Source organism: Hylobates moloch, unplaced genomic scaffold (assembly GCF_009828535.3).
Source record: "Hylobates moloch isolate HMO894 unplaced genomic scaffold, HMol_V3 SCAFFOLD_18, whole genome shotgun sequence".
Classification (NCBI taxonomy): domain Eukaryota; kingdom Metazoa; phylum Chordata; class Mammalia; order Primates; family Hylobatidae; genus Hylobates; species Hylobates moloch.
In genome coordinates this window covers 67,570,245-67,585,953 of record NW_026652293.1, presented here as the reverse complement: position 1 = coordinate 67,585,953, position 15,709 = coordinate 67,570,245, and positions in this window count along the sequence as shown.

The window sequence follows — 15,709 nt, the reverse complement described above, 5'->3', positions numbered from 1 at the left end:
TACTTACATAATCAGGCAAGGTGATCTGCCGGGTTCTAAGCGGCACCCCTTCCTCGGTGTGTGTCTGTCTGCGTGTTTGGCTGATGCACAGACGCCTTCTCAGGTAGGTCTGGGGTGATGCAGGCTCCTATCACTCAAGGGTATGAATCTCGCTGCAAGTGGAGACTGATGTGGGCTCTTGGTGCCATCTCACTGCCACCTTCCCTTAGCCCCAGAGCTATATTTATTAGCTGGCCAATAAAAATAAACAAATACTACAGCTCTACATGCGTTCAAACCCTTGCTCTCTTCTACGCTTTCATTTCATAAATGTTGGTACATCCAGAGAACTGAACTGAGCCCACAGCCATGTACAAGCTTTTCAGTGACCTGATCACCTCCAATCTGCTCCAGCCAATGAGGATTCAGAGCAGTGACCCTTAGATAAAAGGCTTCATTTGGCATGAGTCATCCTTGGAGACATCCAGCCCACTTGGTCTGTGTTAAGTGCCTGGTTCCTGTAAATATTGACAGTTAGAAACCATCCCAAGAGCTACCATGCAGTGATCTGGAAGTACACGAACATGACCAGTGATTAGGCAATGCTCATTATTTGCTAAGATTCAGCCACTGATAAATATCACCCCATTATCTCTCTTCCCAATAGCGGCTCATTTACTTGTGTGTGACTCATAGTTGGTATTTTATGGGGTCTGATTCAGCAAGGAAAGTTTGCTGCAACAAAGAATGACATCCAAGGCCACTTCAACTTCTAGAATACTGGCTTCTCAACAAGAGTGGCCTGGAAAAGTTAAAGGGGGAGTCTTCATCATCAAGGAACTAAAGGGGGTATGGAGGGATATAGAGCAAAAGAGTGTTTGTCACCAGTCAAAGCCGATGTGTTAAAATCCACTTATCCCCAAAGGCACACTTCCATTACAGTTTATCAATGGATGCCAGTGACCTGCAAGAGGCTCCTTCTCCTTGTTCAAGTCACTTTGGGCTTGTTAGCTCTATCTCAAAGAAGGGGCAAGGATAAACCTCTACCCATGCAGAAGCTGATTTTACCTTTTGCTCTTCCTTTCTGACTGCTTAAAATAAATGTATCATTACCTGAATGTCTACTGATGCTTTCCAGTGGTTTTGACCACTTGGTTTATTGAGCTTTATTATGTGCAGGAACTTTGCATGTGAACCCTAGTCTTTATGAATGCCCTTTGTTTATTTCCTACATTTGCTGTGGGCTGAGGGTCAGAATCAAGTTTTTCAATAGGTGGGTTTTGAACATGGGTCTTTGGCAGACTGTGTGCAGCTGAAAAGTGCTGTCCTGAGCTGAGGGTGAGCACGCACACACACACACACACACACACACACAAGGCCATCGCCCTTTTGCATAATCACTTGGATTTACTCTGTGTTGCCCTGCAGTAGGGGCTCTGCTTGTGTGGACCTGTCTCTCCATGAAGGCCAGCACAGCGCTGTGAAGGAGGCATGGATTACCTTAATGGGAGCCATCTCTTTGCCACTATCTATGTGACTTTGGGCAAATTACTTAACTGCTTTAAGCTCAGGTTCCTTGTTTGTAAAATAGGAATAATGATACCCACCTTGACGGCTAATGTGAGTAGAGGTAATGTATTTAACACACCTGTCTCATAAAAATTGCTCAGTAAATTGCAGTGATCTTCAGCACCAAGCCACTGTAAACATTGTTTCTGCCAACAATAAAAAGCGGCCTACCAGAAGCCAGAAGTGCTATAAACATTGTATTAGCCCATCAAGGAGGTATTATTATCCAAGGCTTGGACTCCAGCTGGCCAGGACTAAAGAGCATGCACTGACTGTTACCCGTGCCACCTTCCAGGGACACTGGAGGTCATGCTTGTGTGTGTGTATTTAGGGGAGGCTGGCAACTTGCTGTGTCAGGTGGCCACGAGGGCATCTGCTTCATCTTTGCCCCCATCACGGGAGCACAGACTGGTCTGTGTGCTGTTAGCCAAACAGCTTCTCAACGTCCTTGCTAAACCACCTGGCAGTGGCTAAGGGCTCTGTCTTTTGTTCAGGTTGATCACACACCTGATGAGTTGCAGAGTCCAGTGCGTTCTGGAGCTTATTCATATTCCATATTTTTAATGGCATGTCCATGGGTGGGTAATAGGAATCCAGTCTGTTGGGATGTATGGGCATGGGGGTCCAGGGTCCGTGAGGAGCAGGCAAGCTCAAGTTGACAGCCAACTCTGCTCTGTCCTGGTAATCAGAGGGCAACGAGCTGTGTTCAAGCAGAAGCTCCTCCTCCAAGGTCCCTCCCACCTCACCCCACTCCATCTCTCAGGCAAACATCTTACATGAGAGGGGGATAGTTCAAAGTATGCCCCTGGAGGATTGTTCTTATTAAATGCACGTCTGTGGTGTCAGGGCTGTAATAGCATGTTTGGAAGAAAGAATAATTCAGTAGAGCAATGGTGTAGACCATGAAGGAGAGAGAATTCCCCTGAAGTGACCAAAAAATGACTAAGGTGCATTTCCAGGAGCGGAAACGTGAGGTGGAGGAAAATGATCCCTGTGATGATGTTGAAAAGAGGGCCTGCTCAGCCTTAATAAACTAGAGCTGCTGCGAGGCACCAGCGCTTCGGTTGGGTCAAACCAAAGTTCCCTGCTCTTCTCACAAAGGTGAGAGAAGGTCCGTGGAGGCCACCAAGGACAGGCCGGTTGGCATCACTCTGGCTACCTGAGTCCCTTAATGTCCTGGAAAACTGGAGTCTGCTTCCTCAAGAGCCCAGCGGTTGCCCAGTAAGGCTGGGGCTGGAAGCACAAAAGAACCGCCCTCGAAGCCTAGGGATGCCAATTCTTCCCTTCCCTCCCGCGGTTTCTGCGGGAAGGAAGGAGCAACGGGAAGGAGGCGGCTAGGCCAGCTTTTGCTGCCTGGGATCACAGCCATTCCACCCTCGGCCCCCTCAGGGTCTCTGCACGGTAAGTCAGCAGGAGAGCAACTGTCTCCTCTCAACAGTGACCAAGGCGGGCAGAAACTACAGTGGAGGTCAGACTTAGGCAGGCAGGGCCACTAAAGGACCCACTTTGCCAGCTTGGAGTTACACATGGGTTGCTCTTGTTTGGATACATCTGCTCCAAATCTTCCTAAACCCTTCGGGTCCAGGATTTTCTTCTCTGGTGCCCCAAAGAGTCGACATACCCTTAACCTAGTTCCTACTTCCTGGGGTTGCTATGAGAACCAGCCGAGATGATGTGTGTCAGACACTTACCGTGTCCAGCACGTGGCAAGTGTTCAAGCTTGTTACTGAGTGTCATTATCATCAGTCATCATGTCAGACTCCTGGTTTGGGTTTACGCTTTAGAAGTCTGTTCTCTTCCAAACTGATCCAGCACCAACCCCATCCACCCCTGAGAAAGTTTCAGCTCCTTTTTGCTTTGTTTTCTAAACCAATTCATTCCTGTAATTCATTCACTTGCTCATTTGTTCACCCGCCCAATCCTTATTACATTGGTGTGAAAGTAATCACGGTTTTCACCATTACCTTTAGTGGCAAAAACCCCAATTACTTTTGCACAACCTAATAAATATCTACTGTGTGCTGTGCTCTTATCTGCTTATGATGCTGCTATGCACCCATCCCTCCCCCAATACACACACACACACATACACACACACACTTTCTTTTTCAGGTTCCAGGTCTCGTTTCTGAGTAGATTCATGTGACCTTGCTCCATTTTCTCGTGCGTGTATTTTTTCCATGGCAGATATGCTTTTCACATGACCTGGTGTCTGCAGCATTTACAGCATTTAGAAGCTTTGGTTTACAAAGTGCTCTAAAGTTTACACTTTAGAAGTCTGTTCTCTTCCAAACTGATCCAGCAGCTCTACCCCCATCCACCCCTGAGAAAGTTTCAGCTCCTTTTTGCTTTGTTTTCTAAACCAATTCATTCCTGTAATTCATTCACTTGCTCATTTGTTCATCCGCCCAATCCTTATTACATTGGTGTGAAAGTAATCGCGGTTTTCACCATTACTTTTACTGGCAAAAACCGCAATTACTTTTGCACAACCTAATAAATATCTACTGTGTGCAGAGCTCTTATGTGATCTGCTTATGACGCTGCTATGCACCTATCCCTCCCCCAAAACACACACACACACGCACACACAGACACAGAGGTTCTTTATCAGGTTCCAGGTCTCATTTCTGAGTAGATTCATGTGACCTTGCTCCATTTTCTCGTGCATGTATTTTTTCCATGGCAGATATGATTTTCACATGAACCTGGTGTCTGCAGCATTTAGAGGCTTTGGTTTACAAAGTACTCCCTGTGCTAAGGTCCTCTGATGCCCTTGCTGTCTAGATCAGGGAAGGGATGGGGGGAGCCAGTACACCCCACACGGAGAAAACCCGGCCTATGTGTACTCTGGGACCCGCTCCCCCAACCACACTTGCAGTCAGCACGTCAGAACCCGCGAGGTCAGGATAGATTCCTGCTTTTAAAGAGCTGCCTGGGCAAAGAATGTGAGAGTCACATTACTCTAGAGACCAAATGGCAATTCACAGCCACAAAGGGAGTGGCCCACTCCACCAATCCTCACCCTGTGACTGTCGGGCCAGACCCCTAGGATTCCACGGCTGCCCTTGTTGAAACAGTGGGGCTGACAAAAGCAATTTGAAGGGGAAACAAAAGTACTGCAGGGTCAGGTTACAAATGTTTGCCTAGACTTGGAATCCTTATTCTAGAAAGTTCTATGCTAACCCATGGGGGCAGCTGTTGCTGCCTTTGATGAGTAGAGAAAAACAACTCTAGCGGAAGGGGGGTGAGGGGGAGCAGAGCCAAGAGAAATCCTGGCTCAGCAGTCCGGGATGGGTCCCACCAATACAGTAGCCAGGGAGCAGGGCGCATGCTCTCCAGGATCCGATTTCAGGCCAGCTGGAGCGAGGATGTGTTCTTCGCCACAGGAAGAATGTTCCCTCAGACAGAGCTGCTAACCGGGCAGGATGGAGGGAAGACCATACCGCCAGTGGTGGTGACTGCACTTCCCAGCAGCCTTTCCCGCTTCCTTCCCCGGGTAACATGTATTTTTGTGTTGCCAGTTTACCCACCTCCCACAATACTCTTCATTTTTTAAAATGTGGGAATTTTTCTGAGCCTGTGAGCTACGTTGCAAAACTATGAGCACTTTTCCACAGCTACCCTATGTCATCTGTCTCTTTGACATAAAGAGGGAAGGAGGAGGGTGGAGAGGGAAAAGGAGGGAGAGAGGGAAAGAAGCAGAAACGCGAGAGAAACATTTTGCTGACGTCAAAGGAGACCACACTCTACAGGATAGCATTACTTGTACCTCAGCCACCCACTCTCTCTAATTTACTAGAAACCAAACGGACTGTTTAGAAGCCTCGGCCTGGCAGTCTGGGTTGGGTTTTTCTGGGGGTTGGGTTGGGGTGGGGGTTGTTTTATTTTTTTGCTATTTTCCTTTGACCAAAAGGGCCATTAATTGTTGGGAGTTTGAAAGCTACCTGATTCCACGAAACAGAGGGGATTTCCATGAGTAATAATTCAGACCGTGCTTGTGTAGGGCTCTGTGGCTCGAGTAAATTGATCCAGCTGCTTGCAAAGCTCATGGAAAACGGCCCGGAGAGAGGACGCCGGCTTCTGCAGCTGGGGCAGCTGCGGCCGCTGCTGGCGCTGTCACGTGGTCCCGCCGGCGTCCGCCCCATGGTTCGGGCTCGCCCCCGCGCCCTGCGCGCCCCCTGCGTCCCACTCCCAGCTCCAGGCGTCCCCCATGCCCCCGCTACCCGAATCCCCGGTTCCTCGAGAGGTAGTCGCCTTGCAGCCCTGGCCGATTTCGCAGGCTGAAGGCGATTCTTCAACACAAGTAGCAACCTCTTTTTGGGAAATACAGGATTCTGAGTCTGGTTGGGGGCGGCCCTAAGCTCCCTCTCGAATGTTACCCTTTGGTGCGCTGGCGTGTTTGTGCTTCCAGAAGCATCCCGCGGTTCTGTTGTCCGGACACACCAGACCTATTTGCTAATAAAATCAAATCTGGCAACAGTCACCTGTAACCCGAGGCTACAGAAATACCGATTCCACTACCCAGATGGTAGAGTTCAATGTGTTTGCTGGCTAAGGCCGTACAAGTTAATTTTTATCCTAGTAAAAAATAATAAACACTGCATTAGCAACTAAATGTTTATCAATTTGCAGTTCATTTCCAGCCAGATCATTTCGCTCCTGCATGTTTTTACTGCTAGCTGATGCACTGGAGTGCTTTTCCCCAAACCATATGTGGCTGTTTAAGTCTTAGCCTCTGTAGCATTTATATGGTGCTTTTCACTTTAATTGGATAATATTATTTGGCTACTTCAGCCATGGTCTTCAAACATCGCGTTTTAATGATAAAGAAACTGCAGTAAAGATTAAATGAGTTGCTGGGGAATCATCCTGCAGTTCAGGGGTGAGGCTAAACAAGGAGCCACAAGTTTATATGTAGCACAGACCTGTATGGGCTGGACCACGTGGCTGAGGAGGGCTGAGTTTGTTGTGTTTCTTTTCCTCATCTTATGGGAAGATAATATTAGAGGAAGTGGCAGAGAACAACTATCTCATGGAGTTAGCAACCCTGAATGGGAAAAAGACGCATGGGTGCACATAAGCAATGGTAGCATGTTGAGAGCGTGATGGAAACTCAAGTACCTTCAGCTGCCCTACAGCTAAGCCCTCTGCAAATGCTTTGGCTATTTTTGTTATCTTAGCAGCATTAGAGCCACCATTGGGTAGTGTCATCCACTGTTTATTACTAGACTGTCATAGCCAGAAACAGTGATTTTGCTAAGACAAAATGAAGCGATGGCTGTCCTGGGATGGTGCAGATGATAAACCCTCCCCATCTCCCAGTATGAGTAGAAACCTTGATGTTGCCGCTTGGTTTAGGGCAGATCTAAAGCTACTACTTTGGGGAAGACGAGAGTAAAAGAGTCTTCAGGGCAGAAGGCAGAATAAGTCAGATCTACGTTCCATCTTGATTATCTCTGTGGGAAAATAACTCACCTTCTTGAAGTCTAAGTTTTTCTCCCCTGAAAAAGTGAGGGGATAGTAGGATGTCCCTCACAGGGCAGGTGTGCACTTCGGGGACATATATACTCAGGGCCTGGCATGGTGCCTGGCGTCTGGTAGACACTGAAGAAGTACTGTTGCCAGGAAGAGTAGGCTTGGCGGAGGCGGGTAGGTGATGGGTTGAAGATACCATGTATGTAAGCCCAGATATGAGGCAATGCCCTATTTCCCAATGGGTAGGTTACACACATTTTGTGTCCTTTTTCTTTTTCTTTTTTTTTTTTTTCCATCTTGAATATATACTTTTTTTTTTTTTCCAGACAGCATCTCGCTCTGTCACCCAGGCTGGGCCTGGTGCAGTGGTGCGATCTCGGCTCACTGCAACCTCCGCCTTTCTGGTTCAAGCAATTCTCCCTGCCTCAGCCTCCTGAGTAGCTGGGACTACACCACGCCTGGCTAGTATTTGTATTTTTTAGTTGAGACAGAATTTCACTATGTTGGCCAGGGTGGTCTTGAACTTCTGACCTCAGGTGATCTGCCCGCCTCAGCCTCCCAAAGTGCTGGGATTACAGGTGTGAGCCACTGCACCTGGCTTGAATTTTTTTTTTTTTTGAGATGGAGTCGTGCTCTGTCGCCCAGGCTGGAGTGCAGTGACGCGATATCGGCTCAGTGCAATCTCTGCCTCCCAGGTTTAAGTGATTCTCCTGCCTCAGCCTCCCGAATAGCTGGAATTACAGGCGTATGGCACCACACCTGGCTAATTTTTGTATTTTTGGTAGAGACGAGGTTTCACTGTTGGCCAGGCTGGTCTTGAACTCCTGACCTTGTGATCTGCCCGCCTCAGCCTCCCAAAGTGCTGGGATTACAGACATGAGCCAGGTGCCTTGAATATATACTTTTAATAATGCAAGTGAAATAGTCACATTTCTAGTTAAGAATTTAATTTATTGACTTGGTTACTTGTTTGTTTATTTATTTATTTGTTTGAGACGGAATCTTGCTCTGTCACCAAAGCTGGAGTGCAGTGGTGCGATCTTGGCTCGTTGCAACCTCCATTTCCGGGTTCAAACGATTCTCTTGCCTCAGCCTCCGGAGCAGCTGGACTACAGGCACGTGCCACCACGCCTGACTAATTTTTGTATTTTTAGTAGAGACAGGTCACCATGTTGGCCAGGCTGGTCTGGAACTCCTGACCTCAAGTGATTCGCCTGCCTGGGCCTCCCAAAGCGTTAGGATTACAGGCGTGAGCCACCGCGGCTGGCCAGTTGTATTTAGAATCACATGCATAAATATACTTATTTAGGAATCTTGCCTTTTTGTTACTCATTATTCAGACTCTTTATCAACAGTCTTTGTCATCACTTGTGCCCCCCATCTTTTTTTTCTGAGATGGACTCTCGCTCTGTCACCCAGGCTGGAGTGCAGTGGCACGACCTCGGCTCACTACAACCTCTGCCTCCCAGGTTCAAGTGATTCTCCTGCCTCAGCCTCCCAAGTAGCTGGGATTATGGGCATGTGCCACCACACCCAGCTTCTTTTTGTATTTTTAGTGGAGACGGGATTTCACCATGTTGGCCAGGCTGGGTCTTGAGCTCCTGATCTCAGGTAATCTGCCTGCCACGGTCTCCCAAAGTGTTGGGATTACAAGCGTGAGCCACTGTGCCTGGCCTTGTGTCCCTTTTTGAATGATCTGACTCAATCTTCCAGAATACTTCATCTTGCTTCTGTCCAACTGCCTTTGAGATGGAGGACTTTTTGAGTCTGTACGCTATGCTCACTGGAAATGTTATCTCAAGCCTTCATAGCCACGTGCTATTTGCCATCTCCAAAAAGCCAACTTCTTGTATCGCTTTTAAAAGGGATCTTCATGGGGCTATGTCAGGAAATGTTCATGCATTTTAGAGATGCATACTAAAGTAGGAAGGAGTGAAATGGCGTGAGGCCTGCGATGCTCTTTAAAAGATTTCAGCAAAGAGAAAAAAAAGTAAAACACAATAAATGAAGCAAATGTCAAAAAATCTGGGTAATTGTTAATCGAGTGATAGTTATATGGAGAGTCACTGTGCTATATGCTCCTTTTGTCATAATAAAATTTTAAAATATAAAATAAAAATAGTCATAATAAAAGTTGAAAGTGGGCTGGGCCTGGTGGCTCATGTCTGTAATCCCAGCACTTTGGGAGGCTGAGGCAGGTGGATCACTTGAGGTCAGCCGTTCTAGACCATCCTGGCCAACATGGTGAAACCCTGTCTCTACTGAAAATACAAACATTAGACAGGCATGGCGGTGGGCACCTCCCAGCTACTCGGGAGGCTGAGGCACGAGAAGCTTGAACCTGGGAGATGATGGAGGTTGCAGTGAGCTGAGGTTGTGCCACTGCACTCCAGCCTAGATGACAGAGCAAGACCCTGTCTCAAAAAAGAAAAAAAAAGTTTAAAATGAGCTTTAAAAGACTGGCTTACAGGCTGGGTGTAGTGGCTCACACCTATAATCCCAGCACTTTGCGAGGCTGAGGTGGGCAGATTGCTTGAGTACAGGAGTTTGAGACCAGCCTGGGCAATATGGTGAGACCCTGTCTCTTAGAAGAAAAAAAAAAGGAAAGGACTTGCTTACAATATCTCTCATACTTGTAACTGGAGGTCATACCTTCAAGAATAATTACAAAAGCTTTTATTTTTGTTTGTATTAAAAAACCAAATCAACAAAAACTATTCTACCACACAACCTCTATAAACGTTCCAAACTAAAATTGATGAGATTCTCTTCAGAGTATTTTGTTGTTCCAAATAAAGAAATTCTGTAATATAAAGAGCTTTTTAAGACGCAAATATAAGGTGATGCCTTATACTTGCCTATCCATCCTATTTTTCTCTATGCTTTGCTGGTCTGAGTAGACAGGGTTGGTAATGACCCCAAATGGAACACTTCTCTAAGTGATGGGAAGATCTCATGCAGTGTCCTTCATCAGAAGTACCCATTACCTAGTGCCCTTGTTGGCACTGGAGCTGGAAGGCTCAGGATAGCAGGGAACAGGCAGCCCACAGTCCTGGAAGCAGGCCTGGTGGCACAGGCCTGGGTATGGAGTGTCAGTGGTGGCAGAAGAGGGGAGTCACTGTTTTCTTCATTAGTTAATGCCTCTTCCCTGGAGGGAGGGCAAGAGCTATGGTCTACACAGCCAAAGTGAGAGGATGGTTGAGCAATTCTCCAGCAAACTCAGGCAAAGTCAGGCAAGCATATTTAGGCCCAAGAGTCCTGGTTACCACAGCCTAAAGTGATAGGGACAGAAAGTGAAAGGAACAGAAAACCAGTCTGTATTTGTTTTATATGAATTTTGTAGCAATGGCTTTTCCAAAGGAGGAAAGAAAAAGTTATTCTTTTTAAAACATGGTTGAAGAAGAGGATGCTTTTCCTATGGACATGGTAGGCCATTTACCAACGAGTTATTATGATAAAAAATACCTACTGGGCCTGTGTAGGAAGCCTGGAATTCTTTTACTTTATTGTATTTTCCTCTAAGGATATATTGCATTATTCCACAACAGGCTGGTCATAATCTTTGAGAGATTTATTTCTGAGACTTTTTGGTATGGCTTCATTCACTCTTCACATTTCATAAGAGAGACAATTTTGGCTACTTTGAAAGAACCCTCCCTCAAACATAAACATCACAGCATCCTGACTTTAGAGTGTCTGTCTCAACATTTCAGTGTTAGAAGGTTTATTGGAATGCAGACAAATAAAATAAGATAAACAAAATCTCAGTGTGCTTAAACTGAGAGCAGGTTCTTTTTTGGAAGACGTGTGTGTGTGTGTGTGTGTGTGTGTGTGTGTTTTGATGAGCTAAGTGTCGATTATAACCCAAAAAGACGGAAAAGTGTGAGATTAGATAAGTGTCTGCTAGATCCATTATTGCTGTGTGCATTATGTGAAATGGGCTTAGAGTTCACTGGTTGTAGCTGCAGGATAAAGTTCACTTGTTGTTTATTCTCAGTCTGATTGGGCCACCATTGAAAACAGAATGTGAACTACTATCCAGAAGCCGTCTGTGAACTTCAGGTCTGCCTTAGGAGGGACGCTTCCAGCGAGGGAGCGCGTGATGAAGTCTGCAGGCATTGCTTGGGCAACGCCAAGTGGCCACTGGCCAGGGTAGAAGTTAAACGAGGAGATGGCTGTCAAATGCAGTTGTTAGGTGTGGCCCATCTTTCTCAAGCTGCTGAGCTGAGCAGGAAAGAGAGACGTTTGTTTATGGATTTATCTCATCTATAAGACACTCTTATTAGATGAACTCTATATCAGTGCTACGTAGAACTCTGTACCAGTTCTATAAGGCACTCTTTAATCTGAATCTTTCCATTTGCTCAAGAGAAAAACAAGTCTGACTTGCATCCCATTGAAGATTTAGATTGGACTGTTTACATCTTTCACCTGTGCCCCCGTAGCAGATTTAGATTGGACTGTTTACATCTTTCACCTGTGCCCCTGTAGCGTCCTCTACCGATGCTATCCTACATTGATTTTTCCAGCAACCTGGGAAGTAACCTCATAGGTGGTTTGGGATGTCTTTTGGCTGTGCTTAAAAATTTCCAACAGATTTGCTGCACATCTTAGGATAAATATGTTTCCTGTGAATTGTGATGATTTCTTACACTACATTTGCAAGCATGCATATGTATCTGCAGGAAACATAGCCTGGCTCTGTGAAGGAATACTGCTGTGACCGCGAAACTGTTTCTGTGGAACTTTCTCCGGTGTGGTCATGCTGCCTTCAGGTCAGTGAATAGATGGTGTTTGCACAGCGTCTGGCACAGATACTTTAACCTTAAAGCTTAATGTATAACTGGTATTTTTTCCCCTTCTGTGTCAGCAGTTGGCAACGGGACACTGTAAATAAGGATTCTGGTTTGTAAATGGACGTCTGTTCCTCCAGGGGAGGGGAAGGCTGGAGTAAGCAGTTTTGAAATTCATGCTGCAAGTGATAAGATAATTTGAGTAACCTGTAAGACCTGTGGATTCACAGGTTTCAAAAACAGGAAAGTCTCTTGTTTGAAAACCCTCTAAAGCAACATGTGGGCTTAGAAAAGAAGCCGGCTTGTGGTTTGGTGATTGTACTTCCTTATTGATATAATGGCCGCTGATGCAAGGCCTCCTGGGATTGCAGCGCGGTGACCGCAGGCCTGACGGTTACCCTGACCAGGTTCTAAAACAGCCCGGGGCTTTCAGCACAGATGAGAAGTCTAAAAATTTCCCTTTTCATTTCCTCTCTTGTGTGACTTTGTCATTTTTTAAAAAACTGGTCACAGAAAAGGGAATTTTGCCCATGCTTTTAAGGAGTTTATCTCGACTGAGTAGCTTCCCCGCCACTCCTCTAAAATCCCTCCTCAAAAACCCCAAGTTAAAAAAAAGTGATCTATTCTTGTAGATTTTTTTGTGTGGGTCTATGTTTCATTCATCTGCTTACAGGCTGGATTTATAACAAGCAGATCTTTTTAAATGGTATGATTTTAAAATAAAATTAAAAAAAAAACCACGCTGAGATCTTTCCATAGCTTTGGCTTCTGGGAGTTGAAAGCACAGGTACGTGCTACATCTTCTGGAAACCTAACCCTCGCACGCCAAGTGGGAGGCTCTTTTGGTCAAATACTCCCAGGACTTATGCTTGAGTTCTGAAATAAGTGAAAGCAGATGCCATTCCTGTGCGACATAGCTAACTGACCGCAGCCCAGAAAGTTCTGTTGGCTAGCTGTGTGGGGGCTGTCTTAAGCCTTGAAAACATTCTGCATCAGAACTCAGCTTCATGAAGGGGTTCCTGCTCTCCTGTCTGCCCTGGAGATAGTCATGCATGACAGCTTGTGGGCTGACTGTGCATTTAGGCAGCTGCTTTTCCTCTGTCCCTCCGGGAGGAAAATAGAGCGAAAAGGTAGAACTTACTTCCACACCCAAGTTTCTCCTGAAAGTACTGTGCCTCTTTTGTTTGCTACACATCTTAGGTATGCATGTTTGCATCTATGCATGCAGGCATGCACGTGTTATTTATGTATGTTATTTGGTCCAGCCTTGAAGCTCCTTTTATTTTTCGGTGAATTGAAAGAAGGTAACCTTTGGATGTATATATTTTAGTGCTCCAGCAGATTACCAGTGAAACATGCTGACTCTCACCAAACCACCCCATGTTGCCAAATCTCTCTTGGCCCTGATGATCTGCGACTTAAAACCAAGGCCCAGGTTGACTGCACGGCAGAGTTTACTGTTTGCTCGCTCGCTTGCTCGCTCTCCTCTCTCTTTTTTTCTGTAAGCCCAGTAAATCTGCCCTATCACGTCATTGAGGCCACAAGGAAATGTAATCCTGCCAAGTGTGGGACTTAACAAAAACTGCCAAAGTCTTAAGGTTACAGAGAGAGCAAGAACCACTTTCTGGGTTAAGCATGTCTACTGTGTATGTGCAGGGGTGCCACGTGTATGTACCGCATGTGTGTGTGGGTACTGTGTGTGTGCATGGATGCTATGTGGATTCACCATGCACTACCATGTGTGCATGAGCACCGTGTGTGCACTGAGAGTGTATGTGGCTAGCAGGTGTGTGCACTGTGTGTACCTGAGCACTGTGCGTACCTGAGCACTGGGCCTATGTATGGGCACGTGTTTATAGCATGTATGCATGTGTGCTATGTGTATATACCATGCACTTGCACACATATACTGTGTGTGCAGCACACCAGATGCCACAGATATGGTGACGGGAGGGTCAATGACAGGGAATTGGGGGGAGGCAGATGTGAGGCAGGCCTGCTTGGGAACAGGTAAATCACTTAAGGATGCAGTGCTTTTCATCTGCTTTGCTGCTCTTTTAAGCAGCGTGCGCTGAGATTGCAGAAATGTTAAAGATAGGGAAAGTGTGTATCCCATCTCCCCTTCCTGCCTGACTCTCAAGTAAGTTTTCTTTAAGTATCTTTTTTCTTCAGCTTCAGGAAAAAGAGGACCTCAGAACTGAAGGAGCAAGGATCCAACATTACGCTGGTTTTGTTAGCTGTGTGTGTGTGTTTCCTGTGTATCCAAAAGACAGAGGAGATGAAAAAGCAAAAGAAAAGAAATGAGGAATCAGATTGGAAAGAGAGTATGAGTTTGTACTTATGAAATAAAACTTTTATCCCTCTACACAGGACTGGGAGTCTGTCCCAATTTCCTGTCTCTAACCTCACTGTAAGTGCTGACCCACTTCTGGCTATTTTTATTTGTTTCTTTGAAAATGCTGTGATTGGAGTTGACTTGCCGACTCTGTTCTGTAGCCTCCCCACCACCTGAGTCCCAAAGGGCAGACCTTCCCACCTCACGCCCAGTAATTATGGGTGAGCGCAGAGCCAAAGGATGGCAGGGCTTTGTTGGTGGTGCGACCAACAGGTGACCCCTTTCCTCTCAATCAGAGACTCAGGGACAAGCAGCTTGCACCTGCACGTGGAGCTTTGCACACGGCCTTTTGCCTGATTTTCCTCTTGGAGGCATGCCCTCTCCACGAAAGATGGGCACCTTCCCATGTTCCGGAATTCTTGGGGGTGCACTGACTCCAGGCTCTTGCCCCAGCTTTGGGCCCAGGGCAGTGAGCATGTGTAGTTACTTATCTAGGATTGCAACCTGAGTCAACAGTGAAACCAGGAAGTGAACTCAGGGTCCGGCATTGTATGGAAAGTTGGGTGTATTTACTTTTCTCTTAAAGCAAACTTTGATTGACTCTTTAATAAGTTACCATGGAGGATATAGTTCTGGTGAGATTTGACTTGGCATCCAAATCTGTCACATATTGATAATGGAGGAGAGGAACAGGGAGTCTTTTACGTTTTTCCAGTTTTATCATTAACCCCAAGTTCAGAAATCTGTTTGCTTTTAAAAGTGTCAGTTTCCTCGTTTAGGAAGGTGACAGTTCTCTACTGATGATGGGGTTTTTTTTTTTCTTTTTTTTTCTTTTTGAGATGGAGTCTCGTTCTGTCACCCAGGCTGAAGTGTAATGGCACGATCTTGGCTCACTGCAACCTTTGCCTCCTGGGTTCAAGCGATTCTCCTGCCTCAGCCTCCCGAGTAGCTGGGATTACAGGCATCTACCACCACGCCTGGCTAATTTTTTGTATTTTTAGTAGAGACGGGATTTCGCCATGTTGGCCAGGCTGGCCTCGAGCTCCTGACCTCAGGTGATCTGCCCACCTCGGCCTCCCAAAGTGCTGGGATTACAGACGTGAGCCACCGCGTCCAGCCTGATGAGGTATTTTGATGCCCTTTGTGGAAAGGCCTTATCACCCGGCTGGCACACAGCACTGTGGGAACCTCTGGTGGAGCTGTGTGAGGACTTAGAGTGACCTCGACTTCAGCCAGGCCACGTGGGTCTTGACTCTGTCACTTACGGTGTCACCTGGGGAATCCCTTCCCTTCTTTGGCCTCAATGTCCTCCTCTGGGAAGTGAGGGTAAAAAGTCTCTCCCTTGTAAGGTTGTTAGAGGGCTTGGCGAGGAGATGGATGTGAAGGGCTGGCCAGGGGTGTGGAACGTAGCATATGCTTGGTGGGGCAAGCTATCAGGGTTATTTATTACTTAAATCATTTTAATTGTGGGTAATAAAATTTCTGTTTTCTCTTTCCAGAGATTTCTCCAGGACGTCACCTGTATGAGGTACACGGTGTGATGACACGCTCTGTG